This window comes from Mustela nivalis (genome assembly GCF_964662115.1).
Source record: "Mustela nivalis genome assembly, chromosome: X".
Classification (NCBI taxonomy): domain Eukaryota; kingdom Metazoa; phylum Chordata; class Mammalia; order Carnivora; family Mustelidae; genus Mustela; species Mustela nivalis.
In genome coordinates, this window is record NC_139040.1 from 101,926,006 (window position 1) to 101,938,037 (window position 12,032).

The 12,032-nt window shown below is 40.4% G+C and overlaps 1 long non-coding RNA gene across 1 annotated transcript; it reads left to right on the plus strand.

Annotated features, from left to right (window-relative positions):
* Positions 1-3,700: 3,700 nt before the first annotated feature.
* On the plus strand, positions 3,701-11,313 carry LOC309856091. Its single transcript, XR_014307064.1, has 3 exons — positions 3,701-3,762; positions 9,848-9,944; positions 11,235-11,313. It is a non-coding gene; the product is annotated as an uncharacterized lncRNA (long non-coding RNA).
* The last annotated feature ends 719 nt before the right edge of the window (positions 11,314-12,032 follow it).

Sequence of the window (12,032 nt, forward strand, 5' to 3'; positions counted from 1 at the left end):
GCAGACTGGTGGAGGTAGGAATGGTCCAAGTTCTGCAGTGGAATCGCTCCTGTTCTGTGGGGGATCAGAGCTGCCAATATCTATGTCTACACATTCCCACTAGGTCCAATGGGGCTTATTTGAGGTAGATTTGAAGCATGCTTAAGAAATGTTAGCCTAGGGGAATCTGGGTGGCTCAGTGGGTTAAGCCTATACTTTAGGCTCAGGTCATGATCCCAGGGTCCTGGGATAGAGCCCCGCATCTGGCTCTCTGCTTAGCCGGGAGCCTGCTCTTAGCCTCTCTCTCCGCCTGTCTCTATGTCTACTTGTGATCTCTGTCTGTCAAATAAATAAAATCTTTGGGAAAAAAAAAAAGAAATGTTAGCCTAAAGACTTAGAGTAAACTGTCTCCATCTGAGTGATTTTATCATTAAAAAGTTTTTGGAAGAGGGAACACAAGAAAAAAGCAGAGGCTAAAAATACCAAATGTTCTCTTGGTCATTCTAGTATTTTCTTGTGAGAATAAATAAATGAATGTATGGATTATGGGTAACATACTGCTGAAAAATCCCTCTAGTCTTTTTTTTTTTTAAAGATTTTATTTATTTATTTGACAGAGAGAGATCACAAGTAGGCAGAGAGGCAGTCAAAGAGAGAGAGAGGAGGAAGCAGGCTCCCTGCTAAGCAGAGAGCCCGATGCGGGACTTGATCCCAGGACCCTGGGATCATGACTTGAGCCGAAGGCAGCGGCTTAACCCACTGGGCCACCCAGGCGCCCCAAAATCCCTCTAGTCTTGAAAGCCACAGGAAAGATGGGAACAAATGATCCACTTATTCTTTCATTTGGCATTCACTGATCATCTGAAGCCCAATGTCCAATGTGTGATCAGAAACGCAAATGTTGAAAACAGCTTCTATATGTTCAAGAAAGACACAGTCAACTGAGAACTAACATATGTTTGTCATAGCAAATTCTAGACGCTAGTTTAATGTGCTAGATAATTCCCAGGGATTATTAGATATCAAGAACTTTTACTCATACAAAATTACATATTTGGCTCTTCCCCACCTCATTCCCCATCATTCAGTTTATGTTATTTAAATCTGAAAAAAATCAAAGTAGGTAAAGACATTATGTTTGGTAAGCACTCTGTAAGGAACATAGGTGAACTTGAACAAGGAGAACATGAGGCTTTCTCTCTTCCCACAAGTCAGCTAGAAATGGAACAATGAAGCAATTCTATACTATTGAAATCAAACACTGTTTATTTGAAATATCCAACAAATAGAGGCTATTATATTTTCTTGACTTGAAATGGGTGCATGATTTCTTCCACTTTCCATCTGGCTTGACATAAACAGACCCAACCCCAAATCTGAGAGAGACATCTTTGTCCCCTAGCATGTCCTCCATGCTCATGGCTTCCACTGTGACCACTGCAACTCCCAGGGACTAGAATTGTTGACTGGGGCCATATTGTTGAAGGCACGTTGGCAAAGGGAAATAGCAATGGTGGGAGAGTCAGTGAAGAGAACGTTGCTCTGCTGTAGGTGGGTTGAACTTAGACTTTTAATTGAGGGCTTGAGAAAGGAGGAAATGATCCTCTGAGAATCTTAAATAAAATATAGCAGCCTGACTTCTGGTGACATGAGAGAGGTAAAGGATGGAATTCTTTTAAATGGCATCATACACATACTTCCAACCAAGATCATTTAATAAGGACACTTGTACAGAAAGCTAAAACAACAATAACAACAAACCAAAAAACAAATAAACAAAGCCCTCCAACCAAACCACCACCACCACCACAACCACCACCACCCACGCTTCAACACTGGCCAAAACACATGAAAAACTAGTGTTCAAGGCATCATGCAATGAGACTGGGAGAAGAAACTGGTCAACCAAACTACTGAGGAGGTGGGTGGGGTAAATATGATTAAGAAGTGGCAACAGATTTCAAGTGCTGGGAGATGGGACAGGTCATGCGCTATTAGAGGAAGCACTTAGACCAGCCAAGACTGTAAAGACCAATGAAGGGTGATGCTTTAGTTCGGGTTTTACTTTTTCATTTTTGCCTGTTTTGTATCTGGTTTTGACCAGACACATGCTCCACATTTAAAGGTGAGATGGAGAGGCCCTAAATACAGTGTAATTTATAGCCCAAAGATCAGGAGATCAGGACCAGGAAAGAGGAATTTTTTTTTTCAAAACAGTGTGTTTTATTTGACATCAGACAATATTCCCCAATTTCTCTCCATTGTGACATGTAGATGGCTTTAGATTGTTTTCGTGGTCACCCATGCTGAAGATTTTCAAAACACTAACTCTCATTTCTCTAAGTTTTTGAGGAAAGAGGCATTTTTAAAAAATTATACACTGACCGGTGGGAGCTGTACTTTAAAGGGGATACGAGTTCTGCAAGGGAGTTCAAGTCAAAGGAGCTGAATGCTAAAACGAACACATTTTCCCTAGAAAGTTGCTGAGCTGTATTTCATTTTATCTTATACCGGATCTTTATAACCCAGACTGCTGTGGAGGAGTGCAAATTGTCCACTGAGTTGAGGTAGTAAATAACTCAGCCTGAATCCCAGTACGTCTTCAATTTTTCATAGTAGAGTTGAAAAGCAGATGTCTAAGAAGTAGTTATTTGTCTGTGTTTGGAGGATTTTCTTCTTAGCATTATCAGCGACCTCAGTAGGAAGAAAGTAATTTCACGAGCTAGTAACATTATTTAAATATTCACACACACACACACACACACACACACCCCTTACTTTTAGCATAAGCACACAGGCACTCCCTCCCACTAAATGCTCTCCCATCTTTATGACATTAGTTTCCACATTTATAGCTGGGATTTTTGCCAAGCTTCTAGTGAAATAAGGCGTGTTTATGACTAAGACTTACTTTCACAGCTTCAAAAAACCTTTCAACTAGATAGTTGAGGAACTTAACAAAATCTTCCTTCCCTAAAGTCACTATAATTCATGGAGATATCAGTGTCAGGCAATTTGAATTTCTTGTGGTTGTCAAGAGTTACGATCAGTAATTTATAGTTAGGGGATCTACTAAGAACACCTTTAGTTCTCTCTGGAGTTTGCCTAAAGACTAACTTAATTTCTTTGACCTCCTTTCATGCCTTTAACCTTACGGTATCATCTTGTGAGGTTTTATATTATTTCTCCCAATGGAAAATAGAAAAGACTTCCATAGAAAAGAGCCTGATATTTAAAATGTTGACTGCTTATCAGATACATGGTTTGCAAATATTTTCGCCCATTCTGTAGGTTGCCTTTTCATTTTGTCGACTGTTTCCTTCACTGAGCAGAAACTTTTTAGTTTGAAATAGTCCCACTCTTCATTTTTGCTTTTGTTACCTGGCTTTTGTATCATATTCAAAACTTCATTGCTAAGATCAAAGTCAAGGAGATTTTCCTCTATGTTCTTTGGTAGGAGTTCTGTGGTTTCAAGTCTTAAATTTAAGTCTTTAACACATTCTGAGTTGATTTTTGTATACAGTGTTAAGGATCTAATTTCATTCTTTTGCATGTGGATATCTCATTTTCCCAACACCATTTATTGAAGAGACTATTCTTTCCCCATTGTGTATTCTTGGCACACTTGGCAAAGCAAATACTACATAATCTCACTTGTATGTAGAATCTTAAAGTCAAACTTGTAGAATCACAGTAGAACAGTGGGTTGCTAGGAGCTGGGGGAGGGGTAAGGAAAATGGAGAGACGCTGGTCAAAGAATACAAACTTTCAATTATAAGATGAGTAAGTTCTGGTGATCTAATGTACAGCATGGTGCCTGAAGCTAATAATACTATATCGTATATTTGAAATTCACTGAAAGGGTATATTACTTTTTAAGATTTTTATTTATTTATTTGATAGAGACATCACAAGTAGGCAGGCAGAGGGTGGGGGAAAGCAGGCTCCCTGCTGAGCAGAGAGCCTGATGTAAGGATCAATCCTAGAACTTGAGATCATGATCTGAGCCAAAGGCAGAGGCTTAACCCACAGAGCCACCCAGGTGCCCCCCACCAAGAGAGTAGATTTTAAGTGTTCATACCACACATAAAAAATGGTAAGTATGTGAGGTGATGAATATGTTAATTAGCTTGATTGTGGTGATTACTTCACAATGTATAGGGATATCAAACCATCACGTTATATACCTTGAATATATATAATTTTCATTTGTCAATTATATCTCACTGAAACTAGGATAAAGTAAGTGTTCAGTGCTTCATAATGTTCCCATTTGCTAATGAGATCCAGGATTGCAATGTCACTAGCTATGCAATGTATTTGAATGTTAAAGTTTGCTTCAACATGCACTGCCAAAATAATTTTGCTTTGATTTTGAACAGGTTACCAGCAAAATATTAATTCCCAGATAACTTAGCTAAAAGTTCAATTCCAGAAGAACTTCTGGAAACACTCAACCTGCTCTTATAACAGATTCTCCTTTTTTTTTTTTTTTTTAAGATTTACTTATTTATTTTGAGAGAATGAGAGAAAGTACAGGAGCATGAGCCGGGGGAGAAAATCTTGCCTGCAGACTCCCTGCTGAGTGAGGAGCCCAAGGCGGGGCTCAATCCCACAACCCTGACATCATGACCTGAGCCAAAATCAAGAGCTGGGTGCTTAACTAACTGAGCCACCCAGATACCCTCTTATGATAGATTCTAATGAGAAACACAAACATAAAGCTCCTATAACCCTAAGCTTCAAGCACTACTTTGGAACTATAAGAAAAAATGGTAGTAAAACCAACACTACTGTATTTCCATATGGCTTCTCTACCAGGCCTACAAACTCTTAATTTACAGCTCTAAGATCAGCCAGGAAAGTCTATTTCCTGATACTTATCATGGATTTTAAAATACTTTTACTGTAAAATTGATGATTAGTATAGAAAATTGAGAAAATGATAAAGAAGTAAAATAACCTAGAGTTCTATATTTTCCAGAGAACTTTATTTTTGTGTGTTTACTACAAATATTTAATGTATTTTGTCTTCACTATGTTACCTTGACCATTTTTTCATATCCTTAAGCATTCTGTAAAATCAAGTTTAATGTTGGGGCACCTGGGTGGCTCAGTGGGTTAAGCCTCTGCCTTCGGCTCAGGTCATGGTCTCAGGGTCCTGGGATCGAGCCCCACATTGGGCTCTCTGCTCAGCAGGGAGTCTGCTTCCCTTCCTCTCTCTCTCTGCCTGCCTCTCTGTCTATTTGTGATCTCTGTCTGTCAAATACATAAATAAAATCTTTAAAAAAGTCAAGTTTAATGTTTATATAATGTTTTATTGTATTCTAGCAATACATAATTTATTTAACCATCTCGCTATAGTTACAAAGCTCTTTTTAACATTTTTTAATATTATAATGTGGTGCATGTACTGCAACATAATTTTCTGATTCACAGCAGATATATGCTTTATTAATATATTTATCTTTTTAGTCATCTACTATCCTTGTTTTGGCTCACCAACAGTCTCCATCATACTCTCTTAGAAACAGTGATTAGGGGTGCCTGAGTGGCTCAGTGGGTTAAGCCGCTGCCTTCGGCTCAGGTCATGATCTCAGGGTCCTGGGATCGAGTCCTGCATCGGGCTCTCTGCTCAGCAGGGAGCCTGCTTCTCTCTCTCTCTCTCTCTCTCTGCCTGCCTCTCTGTCTACTTGTGAACTCTCTCGGTCAAATAAATAAATAAATCTTAAAATAAAAAAGAAAAGAAACAGTGATTAGGCAAAGGGTGTTATCATTACCTCAGTAGGTTAATCTAAGACATTTTATGGTTTGACAGATGCTAGGAAAATAGGAGAAGAAATGCTCTTTTACCTCTGGAGTTGCTAAAGCAGCAAGGGTGGAACTCTGCAGCTATTGGGGGCCATGTTTTCTTCTTAAGAGGAAACCCATCTGAAGAATGAAGTCGAGTGAAATGATAGATGGAGTCCAGGACAGTACTGGCATATTCTGGTTATTACTGCCTGAGCTTGGGCCCTGGCTGTTGCAACTCTTCCTTCAATCTTGTGAACTTCCTTAGTATTCTTTATAACTTTAGGAGCAGCCACATTTCCACTTTTTGCTTGAATTATTTAGAGCTGGGTAATCATCACTTAAAACTGAAAAAACTTATTTTGGTATCTCATGATTTTTAAAAAGATTTTATTTATTTATTTATTTATTTATTTTTATTTTTTTTTAGATTTTATTTATTTATTTGACAGACAGAGATCACAAGTAGGCAGAGAGGCAGGCAGAGAGAGAGAGAGAGAGGGAAGCAGGCTTCCTGCGGAGCAGGGAGCCCAATGCGGGGCTCGATCCCAGGACCCTGAGATCATGACCCGAGCCGAAGGCAGCAGCCCAAACCACTGAGCCACCCAGGTGCCCCAGATTTTATTTATTTTTTAAAGATTTTATTTTTTTATTTGACAGAGGGAGACACAGCAAGAGAGGAAACAGAAGCAGGAGAGACGGAAGAGAAGCAGAGGGAGTGGGAGAGGGAGAAGCACATTTTTTGCTGAGCAGGGAACCTGATGCGGGGCTTGATCCCAGGATCCTGGGATCATGACCTGAGCCAAAGGCAGACGTTTAACAACTGAGCCACCCAGGCACCCCTAAAGATTTTATTTTTAAGTAATCTCTACACTCAACATGGGGCCCGAAGTCACAATCCTAAGACAGAGAATCACATGCTCCACTGACTGAGCCAGCCAGATGCCCCTAATGATTTCCTCTTGAAGGCTGCTTTTTAGGGGCAGACTTTACGACTAAAAGAATAATAATATTTCACAGTTCTTCATATATACTCCAAAACTAAATTCCAGAAAATTAACATCAATATGTACTCTGTTAGTAATGAACATATGCCACAGACCAGGTTTTCTTGAAAAATCCCCATATGATAATGCATCTGTGGGTTTGAGGCTGGTTATAATTCTGAATCTTCATTTTATTTATTTCACCAATAATTATAGATCAGTTGTTATAGTGTGCCAGGAATTGTCCAAAAATAAAGTATGAAGATGAAGAATACAAAAGCCAAATTTAAAAGAGTTCATGTCCAGTGGGGGAAGCAGAAGACTTCCCATCCAAATATATCATGAGGTGGTCCATGATATAATAATAACGTGCCTGAGAAGTGAGCAACCAGGAGGCTATCAGCACCCAGCCTGGCTTTGCAGGAGTGATAAAAGGTATAAAACCTCAATAGTATTTCTAATATAAGAAGTGTGGAGCAGGCATACCCATAGTAAAGATCTGAGAAATCCTCAGAATCCCTAACAGAGTGAAAGGAAGGTATTTCTCTTGCAAAGCATTCAGGAAAATGACCATACAAAATGAGATGCATTTCTATACATTAAAATATCTGGAAAAAAAATAAAGAAAGCAATCTTAACTGTAATAGCAGCAAAACCAATACAATACATAGGAACAAAGTTAACCAAGGATGTAAAAAAAAAAATCCATACAATGAAAATAAGACACCGAGGAAAGAGGTTTAAAAAGACACAAATAAGTGGAAAGGTGGCCCATGTTCATGATTCAGGAAATTAATATTGTTAAAATGTTCATATTACCCAAAGCCATCTACAGATTCAATGTAGCCTCTAACAAAATTCCAAAGGCATTTTTCACAGAAAGAGAAACAATCCCAATATTCCTGTGAAACTACAAAAGACCCTGAAAAGCCAGAGCAATATTGAGAAAGAACAAAAATGCTGGAAACACTGAACTTCCTGATTTCAAAATATATTACAAAGATACAATAATCACAAGAGTGTGGTACTGGCATAAAAAATAGGGACCGGGATGCATGGTGGCTCAATGGGTTAAGCTTCTGATTTTTGGCTCAGGTCATGGTCTTGGTGTCCTGGGACCCAGTCCCGAATCAGGCTCCACACTCAGTGAGGAGTCTGCTTCTCCCTCTCCCTCTGTCCCTCCCCTAACTCATGCTCATGCTCACGCTTTCTCTCTCTCTCAAGTGAAATAAATAAAATCTTTAAAAAAATAGACACTGACCAATGTCACAGAATTGAGATCCTGGAAATAAACACTTGCATATATGGTCAACTAATATTTGAGAAAGAAGCCAGTAATACTCAATGGGAAAAGGGCAGTCTTTTCAAATAATGATGCTGGGAAAACTGGATATTCACATGTAGTAGAATGAAATTGGACCCATATCTTACATCAGTCACAAAAATTAACTTGAAATGGATTAAAGACAAATCTAAGATGTGAAACCATAAAACTTCAAGAAGTGAACATAGGGGAAAAGATCCTTGATATTGGTCTTGACAATGACGTTTTGGATGTGACACAAAAAGCACAAGCAACAAAAAACAAAAACAAACAAGTGGGACCATGTCAAATCAAAAATCTTCTGCATAAAAAATGAAACAAAATGAAAATGGAACCCATGGAATGGAAGAAAATACTTACATACCATGTATTATATAAAGGATTAATATACAAGAAACTCCTACAACTTAAAAGCAAAACAAACAGAACAAAACAATCTGACTGAAAATATGCAGAGAACCTGAATATATATTTTTCCAAAGAAGATATTCAAATGGTCAAGATGTGTATAAAAATATACTTAACATCCTTGTAGACATTTGCCTGAAGAATCATGAGATGCAACATAAGATTAGAAATGGTGGTGTGGAATGTTCCGGGTATAAGGGGCAATGACTCTCTTCTTTCCTTCTTATTGGTCCATGGTTCCAAACAGATAATAGACAACATTCAAAAGCTCAACTGGTACCCCAAGAGAACATTCACATTATCTGAGAGAGAAACTACTGGGAGATCTGTAGATGTCAAAGCAAGTTCAAGGGAATGTTGTAACAGAAGGTGCATTTTGGACTTGCTTTGGGATTCAACTGAGTTTGTGAATTTCTCCTGATGGCAAGGTGAGAAGAAACAAACTTAAAGACAATACTGAGTAAGTTTTAACACTTTAGATGCCAGCAGGGGACCAACATAGAACAAGATGGAGATAAAAATGCTGTCTCCCCACCAATGACATAGTAGCATATGTGTAAGCCAGAAGATTAGACATCAATCCTAAAGAGTTGGAGTCCAAACCCCAAATTTGCCTTAAAACCTAAATGAGAACTCACCAAAGTAACTAGGCTTATCTGGATGGCACAATAAGATCCTAGTGATGACAATGTCATCATCATTACATCTGAGAGCACAAGGGGCGGGGTTAGAGTGTGCTGTGATAGAGAGTAATTTGTGGAAAGACAAAAATTACATTCTGTCACCTAATGCCTAAGTCTGTGGTCTATCAATTTACATCGCTATGTTTTCTTTAACCAAGTCTACTCTAAATAGAATATTAGATGGAGGAATTTCTAGATTTTCATGTACTATTATAAATACCTACTCAGTACTATATAAAAATTAAAGATTTCAGGAGCACCTGGGTGGCTCAGTTGGTTAAGTGTCTGCCTTTGGCTCAGGTCATGATCCTAGGGTCCTGGGATTGAGTCTAACATTGGCCTCCTTGTTCAGCGGGGAGCCTGCTTCTCCCTCTACCTGCCACTCCCCCTGCTTGTGTGCTCGCGCTCGCTCTCTCTGTCTCTCTCCCTCTCTCTGTGAAATAAATAAATAAGTAAAGTCTTTTTAAAAATTAAAGATTTCCTATATTTTACTAGCTGGAAAAATGTTACGGGCAAATTCTAAATTATGCTTTTTGGGAGTCAAATGATCAATAGTCCTTACTAATCGTCAATATAAAAAAAATAAATGGATCACCTACAATAGTACAAGAATAGGACTTGTTTGTAATATAAACCCCTTCCAATGTTTACTTATGACTACTTGTTCTCTCTTTAAGGCAAATCAAGTTACTCCAGGAGACAATGATCACAGCCCCCATTGGATCCCACCTTCTGGTCCTTGGCTGTTCTCATAGCAAGCCAACTCAGGACAGGGTCAGTTCTATCTTCTAGTGTCTGCCCTTCCAGGTTATACACAGCTGTTATACCCCTTTTCCTGCTTACTGGTAATTTTTTCCCCTTTAGCAAGAAGCAGGTTTTCTTCTGGAAAATATCCTGGAGACCTTGGTTTTTAAAGTTTAATGACTCTTACAAGAACTCATGATTTAGAACAACAACAACAAAGCAGCTTCATAAAGCAGCTACATGTTATGCACAATACAAATATTTAGGAGTACCGATCTCCTTAATTATCACTGTTTTCATCCCTTCTCTAAAATACCATTTTTTCCTTTGAGAAGCCTAGCATGCCCTCTGTGAGGACATGGCTCACAAGTGTTGCAAGAAAATCTCTTATGCTTCCTTGTGTTGATGCACCACACCTCAAGAATGAACGTCTCCCCTTTTCTGACTGCCACCGCCTCAGAGTCACCAAGGTAATAAGAACACTCTTGGTGACCTGCTCCCTTACTGATGGCTCCTTACTTCCATGCTTGAGACCCAATCATTTCATTCCTTAGCTTTTCCCAGAATGTAGCAACTACATTGAGGAATGCCTTCTCTTTCCCTCATTCTTGCTGTCTTCTTGTAGGAGTTTATGGTAACCTGCCAAGTGTATTGTCCCACAAGGATGCAAGATCTTCATTTTATGATCCTGCATAGGTTCTGATATTTAAGGATTAGAACTTTTATTACAGATGACTAGAGAGGAAGAGATAGCCTGTGTTCACTAAAGTGATGGGTTCGTTGAGAAGGTTTTACATCCATTTGCAAGGGACAAAATGTGTCTTTATTTTGATTTGCTTTTTTGTTCTTGTTAAATAAGACTAGAAATAACTCACAAGATAATCATGGCACTGTACTCCTTTAAGAAAGGGGTAGTCTGTTAACAATATATGCATGGAAATAAGCAAAGGTAATTTATAAAGAAAAATGTATACTATTCTAATAACAATTACTGCTATCATTCATACTACCCTATCACATAATTCTCACTTTAAGTATTTCAGTAGATTTTCAGATAAATTCTACACTCCTTTAAGAAAGAGGAAGACTATCACGTGTTTTAATTTTATCTGGGATACCTACCAAAGGTCTCTTCATACAGTGGGACTTTCATATATATGTATTGTAGGTGTGTGTGTGTGTGTATATATATATATATATATATATATATTCTAAATACGTCATAATATGGAATATATACATATATTATGTCTCATGCATAGATCTAATATTTTCATACTTGGTGTAATTCTTATTTCAATAGACAATTCTTTTTTTCAGTAGGGAGAGAAAGCCAAATAAAAAGATTTAAAATCCTAGAGCCCCCCGTGAGACTTGGAAGCATCAATGGCACTATGAATTCCGAAGCCGTGAGCTAAGCAAACCCGCGGAAAGGGGTGAGCGCGGAGCCGCGGACTGGACTTGGCCAAGATCCCCCAGTGGGGGGGGGGGGGCGCCCGGGGACAGAAGGACACTGGAGCAGGTGTCCTGATGTCTAGTGAAGACTCTCCCCGGGGCGGGAGGCAAACCCCTCCCTTTCCACATGCGGAAGCCGCGCCCGGGGCGCCTCCAGCCTCCCTCCAGGCGTCCCCAGCGTGGCCGACTCGGACCCAGAAGCCGCGGTACGACGGGCGCCCGGCGGTCGGGACGGGCAGGACGTGGCGCGGCGGCACGGGGAGGGCGCGAAGGCGGGACGGCGCGCTCCGCATCCCGCAGGCAGCTCTCGCCCCCGGCCGCGTGGGACCTGCCGCGCGAAACAAGCGCGTGAGCGCGGAAGCAGCCGTCGGGCGAGAGGCTGCGCCGCCGGCCTGGCCCCGCGCTCCTCGAGGCTCATGGAGGGTGACTGCGCTGCACTGGTGCCGCGGAAGCAGTTCCCGAGGCAAGGATGCGACGGTGGCGGCGTGTGGTTTCCACGATTAGGCTTCCAGACCCGACCGAAAGGCTGGAGCGGGGCCGAGTCCCCCGAGTCTCTGTGCCGCGGCCTGCGGAGAGGGGCTCGCGGCGCTGCCCGCGCGTTTGCGCATTTCTGCACGGTGGCTGTCCGTCTGTCCTCGGCCGTCGGGACCTCTCCGCCGGCTC